The following is a 13377-nucleotide window of genomic DNA, read 5'->3' on the forward strand; positions in this document are numbered from 1 at the left end:
CTATATCTTTGTTTACTTTTTGCTCATTCAAACCCAAGCTCGAAACCGTAGAAACTGTTGAATGGCATCTCTCCATCTCTGTGGACGATAATTCCCGGATCAATATTTCCAAATCTTTTTTGTTGCTTGCCCTATACTGCATTCAACAGTAACATAAATTATAAAGAATGACGATGATGAATGAGACTCGACTATGCATATGCATGTGGTACCAAATCCGGAGTAAAACTCCTCCTTGTCATTATGACAAATACACCTGCCGAGCATTATGCTGGGACTTTTTTCCACTCATGAAGCCCGCAGGCTGTCGTCATCGAGCACGCAGCTCCCACTGATGACCTCTTGCCACTCAGGCTAATATATCGTTACCGAGCATTAAGCTCCTACTGGTAACCATGCCCGCAGGCCATCTGTTAACAGCATTCCGCCATTAACGTATTGAAATGTTATGCTGTGCAAATATAGGACTCTATTACACGACAACAACATCATCAACAATATAACACGATCATACACTCACGTTACATCGTTTATATTCTATCCAAAAGGATACATCACCAATTAATAACATCGTTATCAATTATATCACACCATAATTACCACACAGGCATTAATAAGCACACATCACACATTTACCGTCAAAATATACTAGCCACATCGGCATAAATGATCGCATAATTGCATCACATCAAATTAATATTGGCCCTTGGCCCACAATTCCATCAATACATCATCAACAAGTTGTAATAACAACAATTCAACAATGACAATACATCATCCTCATAACAACAATTACTTGCCATAAGGCCACACATCATGTTAACAACAAACAACCAAACATCTTCACATATCAAGAATGAACATTCATTAATACATAACCTATACGAACAAGATCTCATGTTATCGACAATTAATCACATACCTCATATCAATACGATAGCGTTCACACAACACATCATCATGATTTATCATGCACTAGTTCACAAAACCATTTATGAAAATCAACCAACCACTACTACATCCTACATCATTAACAATTACCACCAAGCACTATGATTATTTACCAATCATATCGCGCATATAAACAATTATGTGTTTTCATCAACAAACCTCATAACCAATTAATAACAAGCTAACCAAGCCTATACTATCATATAGAACATCCAACTAGCTTCCTAACACTTCGAACGGCGTACGAAACGGAGCTACGGATCAAAAGTTACAAGGTTTCAAAGTTTGGAAAATTGAACATACTACACAACTCATCACTTGATCCTAATAAAAATAATGGGATACTACATACTATGAATCATTTAATTAGATAATAATATAGGTTATTGCGTTAGCTTTCCAACGCTTCGAACGGCGACAAAATCGGAGTTACGAAGTTTCAAAGTTTTGGAAAAACAGAAAAAGCTGTTGTCCGCTTCAACTCCGCTCAGCGGACCTTCGCAGAGAATTTTCTGCAACAGAACCTCCACTCAGCGGACCCACCTCCGCTCAGCGGACCTGCGTAAACCCAGAAAAAACCAGAACGAACCAGAACAGTTTTAACCCTCTTATACCCACCAAAACCACTCCCAAACATCATTATAACACCAATACAACACATACAAACCATAGAAACAATCTAACATCAAACTTTTCATGGTTGATTCATCAATCTATCTCAAAACCTAACATTTTATCCAAACTCAATCAAGCCATAGAAAAGGAAAACAAACATGATCAATCACCATAACACAACAAGGATATCATTTAATCATCATACAATCATTCTCAAACAAACTTAAATCAAACAAAGACCACACAAGAAAATTGTGGAAATTGGAACAAGAAGAACAAGAACGAGAACAAAACTATAAGAATCATACATCCAAGATAAATTAGATTCACCCCCTTACCTTGCTATTGTGACGATCGGCAATCGATTCGGTTGAGAATCCTCCACTTTCTCTTGTTTTCCTCTTTGCTCTTCTTCTTCCTCTCTTCTCTTCTTTCTTTCCTTTTTCTTTCCATCCTCCTTCCTTTCTCACAAATATCTCCTTCTTATAAGGAAAATATCTACCCCGCGGAAATGACCAAAATGCCCCTACGCTCAAATATCGTTCAAACGCCCCAAAACGCGGAATATTACCTTACTAATATTTCTAGTACCAAAAATATGAAAACCTTCAATTAAATATTAGTCCGCCATCCCGAACTAATACCGACTGAAACGACTCCAAAAACGGTAAAATTCCAATAAACGTCACAAACGTCCAAATTAAGCATATACTTATTTTTTTTCCGGGCGTTACACATCACCCTTTCATGTCTCGTGCTTATGGGACATTAGACTAGAATGTTATACCATAATTATACTGCCCTTACATACCTCGAGTTTGGAGTAATGTGGACTGAAATGTCCCACCTTGATAACATGGGCAAGGCCACGTGCTTGAGGGACTTTGTGAATGTAATGGCCTAACTTAATGTCATCACCCTTACATGTTTCATGCTTGGAGAATTATGCCCTGGAATGTCCTATCTTAATCAAATCACCCTTACAGGCCTCATGCACTGGAATAACTTCAGTCATGTCCAAATAACCTAGCTCATCATCTCTTCTATTTGAAATCAATGTATAGGGTACTAGAACCGAAGGGTGATGTTAGGTGGCGAGGTATGATCCATCTCAGTCCAATGCCTATTTGTCGTGACTCAAGAAAGAACATGTCAAGCAACATATCACAGGAATAACTAAAAGGTTCCAAGTCTCATAGGTTAAGCACATCTCCTATTGTTGAGAACGACTCGTCTCATTCACTCTCATTACTAGGTCAAAGCCAATGAGACATGGTTGGATTATCGACATCAGAATCGGTCTCCTCAATAACTCCTGGATCAAATAACCGTATCTATAATTACCTCAATAGGGTAATTGGGAGATGAACTCACCTTTTACATATCATAATAATTAACCTCAGTTGCCCTCGCAAACCCAATACATAAAATTTTAAAATTATATTATATTTTATAATTATTCACAGCAATTACATTTTGTAAATCAAACTTTTGTATATTATTCTTTCTTGTAGCCTTTGGCTCCCAGGAAACAATCAAGGCACACACTATTCGGAGGTTAAATTTGATCTCCAATACGTTCAATTTTTTTTTTTTTTTTGTGTTTGAGTAAATTCACCCTATTTTATCATCAAAGGTTAAAATAATAAAATGTGTGTACAAAATGTTGATTTCTTACATGACTTTCTTACTTACTAATGTAAAAGGGACAAATACAACAAATTGATATATTTAAATTATATTTGATAATTATTAAGTTTTTTATAACTCTTTAAGAGCTAAATATTAATTAATCAGGAGATTTTGTGTTGGGGACATTATAAAGTGATTAAATTATATTCTATTAGTTACATACAAAGAAGAAAAAAATATGACTGAAACCTTCATGTTTATTTGTGTTACAATACTCTTTTTTTCTCTATTTCTTATTTCAATGGAAGTTAACGGTAAGTAGTTTTTCCATTTTTCTCAATTTTCCTATTGTAATTTATGCACTTTTTTCTTCCATTTTTGTAATTGTCTTTTATTCATTATAGCATTACTTAAGATATGTGATAAAGATTCTGACTGTCCAAGAATGATGTGCTTATATCCTGAAATTGTGAGGTGTATTGATAATAAATGTGTTTGCGTTCGTATGATGTATTGATGTTACTACTTCTATGAGTATTACAATAAAAAAAGAGTAAAGAAAATATTTGTTGGAAAGAATGGTTTCTCACACTAGCAATAGATCTTTGTAATATCCTTTCTGCTTAAAAAGATTGCATGAATTGTCATTTAAATATTGTGTTTACACCTATATATTGGAATTTTTTGAAGTCATAGATGTGATGGTTATAAATTTGTAGTCTAAGTTGATGAATTAAAATAAACCAGAACAAAATTAATTAGATTTTCTTCTTAATAAATTTTGGACTTTAGGCATATTGCACTTAATATATTATTTTATCATTAAAAAATACCATCTATAAAAATATATTTAATAATTAAATTGAAAAATATTCTTTTTATACATCATAGTTCATAATTTCTTTTCATGTTAATGTTGTTACAATTCTTATTTCTCTCATACTTCATTTTATTATCTTACATCTTAATCATTTATCAACATCAGATGATTTGTTTTCTTTTAGTAATTGATAACTTTTAAGAAATTTAGAATTTTAAATAATTTAAATGATTTAATTAAAATTTATTCATTTTAATTTATTTTTTGTTTTGATAAAGTATTTCGATGATTCATTGTTATATTTTTGGGATAATTTTTATAAATTTTAAAATTTTTTGCGCCAAAGTTAAAATTCTAAAAAACAAGGATCAATTTATAACTTTTGAAAATATAAAAGGATCGATTTGTAAATTTTAAAAGTTATTAAGTTATGTTTTGTATTTTTTTGAAAATTTTGAGAGCCAATTTAAAATTTTTAAAATGTGGAGACCAACTTAACATTTTTAAAAGGTAAATAATAACCAATTTGATATTCATAATATTTAAAGTGACAGAGAAATATCAAACTTCTTATATTTAGATTTAAATGCCATTTAAAAATTCTTAAATTTAACACGAATAAAATACTTCTAAATTTCCATCATTTTTGCCATTTCTCCATTTTTCATACAAATAAAAGATTTTGATCAACTCATTTAAAATTTTTCATAAAATTACTTTTTTTTAATAAAATCATTCATCCAAGCACTTTCTTATATTTAATTTTTTTTATTAGGCTGGTGAGATTAGTTATAAATATAACACTCCTATTATCTCTGTTGAAAAGCCTACCATTCTTGTTAATGCTTACTCCTCTTATTTCTTAAGAAAATTTTAAATTTTTTAGTTCATTAAATAAATAATAATTTAATAATGTATTTAGTCTTTATATAAATCAGATAAATTAGTTATTCAATAAATCTAACAGTCTAAATTTTCGAATAATAAGAAATTAAAGGGAGTATGATTTAAAAATATCACATGGTCATGGTAAAGAAAGTTCTAATGGTTCTAGCAACAAGAATAACTCACTATATTTCTCAGCCAATAGATATTTGGAAGTTATGCGATCAGAATTGGAGTCCGCAATGCAGGATAGTGGTTCAGGCACTCATTATCAATATCATTCATTCAATTTGGAACTGTAGAAACCTGCTAAGATTTCAGAATATGTCAACATCTTGGAGAAATGCGATAACCTACATCAAAGCTCATGTGACGCTAGCCGGCACTTGGACTTCTCATACTTTTCGGAATTCTTTGGAGAATTTCCGGATTCTGAAATTGTTTGATATCCCGGTTCACCCTCCTCGTCCTCTTGTGACCAAAGAAATTTTTTGGGTGCCTCCGCTCGAAAATTAGGTAAAGGCTAATACTGATGGAGCGGCCAATAACGTCACTTCAGCTTGCGGTGGTATCTTTCGTAATAGTACAGGTGATTTCATCGTCGGCTTCTCTGAAAATTTAGGACCTCATAATGCGTTTTACGCTGAAATTTCTGGAGCTATGCGAGCTATTGAAGTGGCGCAACAACACCAATGGCAACATTTATGGTTAGAAACAGACTCTTCTCTTGTGGTAAAGGCTTTCAAAAACCAAGCATCTATTCCTTGGTATCTTAGGAATAGATGGCATAACTGCCAGGCCTATACTAGACAGATTCTTTTTTTGGTTACACATGTGTATAGAGAGGCCAATTCGTGTGCCGACTTGTTGGCAAATGAAGGACTTTCGGTAGATGATTACCAGTCCTTCATTTCTATTCCGCAAAGTATATTATCTAGCGTAATTTCTAACAAGTTAGGACGGCCTAACTTTAGAATTTCTTTTGTCTAGAGTGAGGGTTTGGTTTGGTCCCCCCTCTTTTTGTAATCCTTTTTCTTTAATGAGATTTAACTTTATATAAAAAAAAATAATAACTCACTATATTTAACTTAATGTAATAGACATTGAGATATAGTTGAGTATTGCCATGAAAAAAATGAAAAAGCATAGTATGCGAGAGTATTTTCTAAAAGTTGAAATATATTTTCTTGGGATGGCTATTTCTAAACTCTGTATTCTTTTAGGCTCACTAGGCTTACACTTCTAAATGATATAGATTAGTTTTTGGTGTATACAGAGATAAATTACGACTTTATCGTATCGTAGTGAGAGGTTCTATAATGATATTTTTAGGTATTTAGTTGATGATCTAAAAAAGAGAAAGTGGTGAAGATGTTCAATTTTTGCTAAAAAAGCTTTTCCTTTGGATATTCCACAACCATGTTGTGAAAGAGAGTAGAGGTCGTAATTTATATAAGAACGAGTAGATGAGCGCTGATCTCTTTAAATATTTGTTCATGAAAGATACCACATATTACGGGTTGAGATTCCCTGCAGTCAGCGCCCCAGCTTTCACACATTCAAGTGTTGGTTGTAACGCCCCGAATATAAATAATTATTTAATTAAATTAATTAAAGATTAAATTATTGGAAATTGTCGAAGTTGGAATTTATCAGTATGATTCTAAGAGGCGTAATTGGATTAATATGTTGATTGGAACTGTTAAGTTTAAAGTCGGATTATTTAATCGGTGAGTCGGAGAATTAATATTAGAAATAATATTACTATATTGGACTATTTATTTAATTAAATTGGATTTAGTTGTTGTGTGATAGATAGCAATTTGGAGGTGTTGACTAGTAGGCCCAGTAAGACAATTAGAATAATAATAATAATAGTATTATTATTTTAATAAATAAGAGAACGTGGAGGTTAGGTTTTTTGGCGATGTATCAGAAAGAGGAAAAAGAAGAAAAGAGATACGAGAGCTTTGACGTGAAGAGGAAAAATTGAAGAATTATGCAAAGATCGGGGAAGCTTGGATTCGACCGAAATTTTAATCGGATGAATAAATTTTAGAGCGGTCTCCAATCCAAGGTAAGGGCGGGGTTCTTGCTCTATAAATAGGGACATAATGAACCATATATGGGGTTTTGGGGTTACAATTTTTATCTCTGTGTTTGGTATAATGAATCTCGTATATGTGGGAGTTGTAAGCCTCAGAATGAATTATTGGACTATGACGTTGTTAATGAATTTGAATGCAAATTCTGAAAGGACACTATTATGTAGTAACGGCGGTTTATGCTTCAATATGGTTGTCGGCTATCTATTGACAAATTGAGGAACTGATCACCCTTAATCTCTTGTTGATAGTAGACGGAATCATATAAATTGGATAAGCTTGTCTTGATTATGAACACTAAACCGTGATGATAATCACTCACCATGTTGTGTGAACATATGAAGAAGTGGATATGAAAGAATGAAACGTATCAAACAGTGACTTAAGTTGGAAAAATCGGAGTTGCGCAGCTGAAGCATGATGTGGAACAATTGCAGTACGCGCGCGACTCGGTAGGAGTGAAAGATTATAATATCATGAGCCATGGGAATAATATGTCTCGATTTATATGTTGGATTTGGAAGATTGTTGTTATAAGGATGTCGTGCCAGAGCACTAGAATTCTATTGAGTAATTGCTGAATTAGTAAGTATGTTATTGTGGTTGTATGTAGTTAGTGAGTATGTATTTGATGAAGTTAAGATGTTGAGTTGATACTATATGGCACAATAATAATTTTGTTACCATTTTTAAGATGTTGTTATAGATTTCCGTAACATAATGAAGAATGATACTCCATAAATGACGAAGTTGATTATGTTGGTTATGTGAATATGTTAACGTCACTATAAGAATGACACGGCGGTGTGAATAGATTTGTTAATACTTTGTTGATAATTGACATGCATAGATATAAGAATAATATTGTGTATGAGCCTTGATGTCGAAGATGTGGTTAAGATAATAATGTGATGTTGTATATCCAAGGATAAGTGCATTATTGTTACTACTCTAAATGTTGATAAGTCGAAATATTGTTGAGTGTTTAATAAGTTGATAAAAATTAGATCGCGAATTCGTGGAATGATTGGCATATGTGTATTGGATTTGAATCGTATCGAGTTAGTGTTATGTCGGAAAATAATGATCAAATTGTTGCAAAGCGCGACTTGGGAATCGGAAGGTTAGATGTGGAAGTGAATTTAAGTACGGTTGTGTCGGATAGATTTTCGAGGACGAAAATATCGTAAGTGGGGGAGAGTTATAACGCTTCGAATTTAATTAATTATTTAATTAAATTAATTAAGAATTTAATTATTGGAAATTGTCGAAGTTGGGATTTATCGGTATGGTTCTAAGAGGCGTAATTGGATTAATATGTTGATTGGAACTGTTAAGTTTAAAGTCAGATTATTTAGTCGATGAGTCAGAGAATTAATATTAGAAATAATATTATTATATTAGACTATTTATTTAATTAAAATGGATTTAGTTGTTGTGTGATAGATAGCAATTTGGAGGTGTTGATTAGTAGGCCCAATAAGACAATTAGAATAATAACAATAGTATTATTATTTTAATAAATAAGAGAAGGTGGAGGTTAGGTTTTTTGGTGATGTATCAGAAATAGGAAAAAGAAGAAAAGAGATATGAGAGCTTTGCCGTGAAGAGGAAAAATTGAAGAATTATGCAAAGACCGGGGAAGCTCGGATTCGACCGGAGTCGGAGGAATAAATTTTAGAGCGGTCTCCAATCCAATGTTAGGGTTGGGTTCTTGCTCTATAAATAGGAATATGATGAACCGTTTTTTGGGTTTTGGGGTTATAATTTTCATCTCTTTGTTTGGTATAATTTTGGGTGTTTGTTGTGCTGTACTTTTTCTAGAAATTTTCTAAGAACTGTTGTTGTGTTGAATATGAAATAATTGCATTGGTTTGTGATTTTGGTGAATGAAATTGTTATGAAAATTTCAATTGATGAATCTCTGTGATGAATGAATTTATGTGTTGTTAATTAGTCTGGAAAGTGAATGATTTTTGGAAATAATTGAATTGGGAATCGATTTTTTGAAAGAAGAATAATCTGGGCACGAACTAGTATCAGAGGAGAGAAATGAGGAAGAAGGAAAAAAGATATGGGGCGGGGGCCACACCATGAGGGTGTGCGACTCAGGTAAAAGAAAAAAAAAATAGGAAAATGAATATAGGACGGGGGCCCCATGGATTAGGGATGGGCGCCCCTAAAGCCTTATGAATGGGGGGTGGGTGCCATAGCAAGTGGGGGCGGGAGCCACTAATTTTTCCCTTTAGTGGAAGTACGGTAGAATACCACTAACTCTTTTTAAGCACTGTAGCATAATTAATACTTGTTAATACCTCTTTTATTCAGTAGCAGTATAGCATTTAACTGGTATAAATTCCAACTACAGAGAGCATCAAATTAAATTAAATTAGTACATATAATGGATAAATTGGTATAACATGCTACAAATACTTGACATACTAGAAGGAATCTAAATTAGCAGGGTTAATCATTAAGCAGAATTTGAATAGCACATTCAGTAACAGGTTTTGGAAATAGTATTCTGAACAACATAATATATACTCAATAGCAAAAGTGAAATAACAATATAAAGAGAGAGGTATGTTTGGCAGTGTAGATGTTAAAATGAATGGAGACATGTAGCAGAGAAATACCATACGTAATTCTAGTAATAGAAAGATAATATCAGTAATATAATTTTAGGACGGATCATTTCGGGGAATATTCTGTTATGTCGCTATTTCTCTGTGCGATATATCGTGATATCGTGATGCTACTACCTTGTGAGTATGTGAATTTGCAGGTGATGTGAGTTAGTCGAATTGCCTCTAATTAATGACAAGATAAAGTCATAGGTTTTATAGTTAGTGCTAATTGTCATTGTATTTTTTTTGATGATTTGTTATTGTTGTTGATTGAGTTGTTGTCGTTAATTTGTTGATGTGATGTGTTGATACAAGTTGAAGGCATATGGCCAGTGACGATGTGATGTTACTATTTAGTTGATATTGTGAAGTGAGGGAAATAAAGTGACGATGAATTACCTCTAACTATTGGTAATATTAGTGATATAGGCGTATGCCTCGTGACGATTTTGTAGTGAATATATTTGTGATGTTGCATTCATCGAGTCGCATATGATTGCATTTTTATGATGACCTGGATTGGAAAATAGTGACGAAGGCTTATGCCTGTTTTGATGCCTCTATTAGCTGGCAATTGGCGATGGGGGCTGAAGCCCTGGGTACCACATGCATATGTATTGTTAGTGTCGCATTCAACATTGCATAGCTGTGATTTATTGGTGATGTGTCGTGACTGGATGCATGACTTGAATTATGACTATGAAATTGTGTGACTTTGAATGTGAATTAAACCGTTTTGGTTGAAATAGCGAGGTGAATTGAACGGTAACAATTATACCATGAAGTGATGATTTTTATGACTCTTGACTCTAATATATTGTTTATCATAACTTTATTTATATGGTTTGATATCTCACCCTTTATTTGTTTCACCGTTACTTTTATACTGGTAACGTGCAGGTGATTTGCTGCGATGAGGATTTAGTTGTCGTGAGTTTGAGTTGGTATTGTCGCTCTGATACGTAGCACTCGGGGGGATGAACGATAAATGTTTAGGTGTTGCCTTTGTTTTACATTGCTGAATTTTGAGTTGAATTTTAATAAGTATCGTGATGTTTTCAAGTTGTCTCAGTTGAATAAAATAATATGTTATTTAAACTTGAATTTTGTGATTCCGCTCCATAATTAAAATAAAGTTGTTTGATGTCAAAGACTAAAGTATGACGTTATCGGTTCATTCGAATGTGAAGTGTTATGTATCTACTTAAATATAATGAGCAGGTTGTTTATGATGTATGTTTTAATGTGAAGTGTGACATCCCGTTTGTTTGATAAAATTTTATAACTCTGATTTTTGTTATAATTACCTAATAGTATTGGGGTGTTACATTGGTAGCTGTCCGATTGAAATTGGACAATTCTGATTTAAAAGAGGCAGTTTAAAAAATATAATATAAAAATAAATATGTTTTTTAAAACACTGTGATCAAGATTCAATGGCTAAAAGTGTTCCGACTATGTGATTGCGGCATTTTTGCCGCCTGCAGGGGATTCAATTTCACATATTACAAACAGGGGCGAAGCTAGGGACCGACTAAGGTGGACCATTGCCCAGGCTGTGGCCCAAATATTTTTTGATTTGGAGTAAAAAAAAGTAAATAATAAATTAATGAAGGGCAAAAATTAAAAATAAAAGAGTGGAAGGACGGAAAATAAAACGAAGAAAAGAAACATAGAGACACCTAGAGGGAAGTCCACGCACGACTCTGGACGACAGTAGCACGACCTACTGCCACCGACCACCTCTCCCTCCGAGTCTCCGATGATGCCCCCACCTCCCTCCGAGTTTGACTATCCTACTTCTCCCCATTGTCCACTCGCCTCCAAGCTCCAGCCTGTCTGAGTCTGACACGAATCGCCACTCGCAACCTCTAGCGAAACTCTGGTATTCTCTTGCTTTTCCTTTTTATTGTTTAATGGTTGTCATTGTTCTACTATTTGCTTGTGAGTTTGTTGTTGGAAAAGAAATTTTTGGTTTTTGATTTTTGATTTGAGGGAGGAGAAGAAAAGAATGCAGCTTATTTTGCACTTGTAGCTTATTTTGAAAGAAGAAGAAAAGAATGCAGCTAATTTTATATTTTTGATTTATTTCTTGTTTGATTTTTATATCAAGTCTAAATTGCGCAATAAGATCAATAATGTATGATTCAATGACTTGATAGTTTGTTACATTGAGTGGGAGATATTCAAGTCACTTGATGATATTGATATTATTCGAACATTCACCGCAAAGAAGTCTCGGAAAGGACATTTGCCTCGTGATTTTATTTTATACCCTATTGTAAGGTTATCTTTCATCTCTTTTATTCTGTTTGATGACTATTTATATATTATATACAATGAATTTGTGGTATTTAAATTTTAGCTCAGGCTTTATAGCTTTTTTTACTTCGCCACTGATTACAAAGATCCCATGAGATGAGTTTTAGATCCTTAGAGCATGATTATCGGTAGTTTTACTAAGTTCCTACACACTTACCAATGTTGTTGTGTCTGAAGCATTTGGATATTTGAGATTCTTAAACATTCTCTAATTTGCAACATTCATAAACAAACACACGCTCCTACAATTAAGATGACTCATATTTTATTATTAAATTCATTTTATCAATGAATGAAAAAAAGTAATGGTAATATTTGGAAAAAAAACTACAATAATAATTATGTGATTTAAAAATACTTTAATATTAATTAATGTGATTTCATCTTGGAATAAGAATTGCAACGGAAATAAAATAACGGTAATATTTTTATTAGTATAAATAGGTAATTTCTTTTATCACATTTTTCATCCACATCTAGTCTAAATTTGACCGATTTATTTTATCTTTTTTTTTTCTACACATTTCATTTGAAAATGAACCCCAATAACATATGGTCCAATTTTATATAAAATGATGGAAGTCCTCCTTGTATCCTAAATAAACAAAACAACCCATATTTTGGACATCCACCTCTTAATCCAAATACACACCATAATCAAAATTTTCAAAACTCTCTATCTAATATCCACAAAATAATCCATCCATTGGAAATTACTCATATCATACATCACCTTATCTATATCAATATAACCAATTTTTATCTCATTCAACTAACCCACAATATTCCTTTTGTGGTTCTAATAGGTAGTAGTTGTGTGCTTTCAAATGATCAAGAACATGAGACTACACAATTTTGCACTCAAGTTAGCTTGGAAATTACTAACCTTGGTGAAGAAGTTGCATCTGCACCGCTTGTGAATACGCCTAAACAAATATTCCAACCGAAAGAAGATGAAATTCTTATTCAATCATGGCTCAACATTTCAACAGATTCAATTGTTGGGGTTGATAAAAAAAGAAGATAGTTTCTGGAAGAGAATTGGTAAAGCTTTTAACAAGCAACGTGACATGAATTACAAAGAGAGGAAACCAACGACACTAAAAGGTAGATGACACAAAATTAATCCATCTGTTCAAAAGTTTGTTGGATGCTACAAACAAGCATTATCTACACACAAAAAGTGAGAGCTCCGAGAATAACATCATGCAAGTTACATATAGAATCTATTTCCAAGATGTAGGTGAAAAGTTTACTTTTGAGTCTGCTTAGAGATTATTGAAAGATGAACCTAAATGGCTCGCAGGTTCATCAGATGCTTCTATAAAAAGAACAAAGAATTCAGCTTATGGAGCATATTCTTTTTCTTCTAAGCAACTGACCCCAATGAGCATCGAATACAATCCATCATCACCTACTT

The 13377-nt window shown here is 33.0% G+C and overlaps 1 long non-coding RNA gene across 1 annotated transcript; it reads left to right on the top strand.

Annotated features, from left to right (window-relative positions):
* Positions 1-3219: 3219 nt before the first annotated feature.
* LOC131617281 (uncharacterized) lies at positions 3220-3828 on the top strand. Its single transcript, XR_009288523.1, has 2 exons — positions 3220-3512; positions 3603-3828. It is a non-coding gene; the product is annotated as an uncharacterized LOC131617281 (long non-coding RNA).
* The last annotated feature ends 9549 nt before the right edge of the window (positions 3829-13377 follow it).

This window comes from Vicia villosa, linkage group LG7 (assembly GCF_029867415.1).
Source record: "Vicia villosa cultivar HV-30 ecotype Madison, WI linkage group LG7, Vvil1.0, whole genome shotgun sequence".
NCBI classification, from domain to species: domain Eukaryota; kingdom Viridiplantae; phylum Streptophyta; class Magnoliopsida; order Fabales; family Fabaceae; genus Vicia; species Vicia villosa.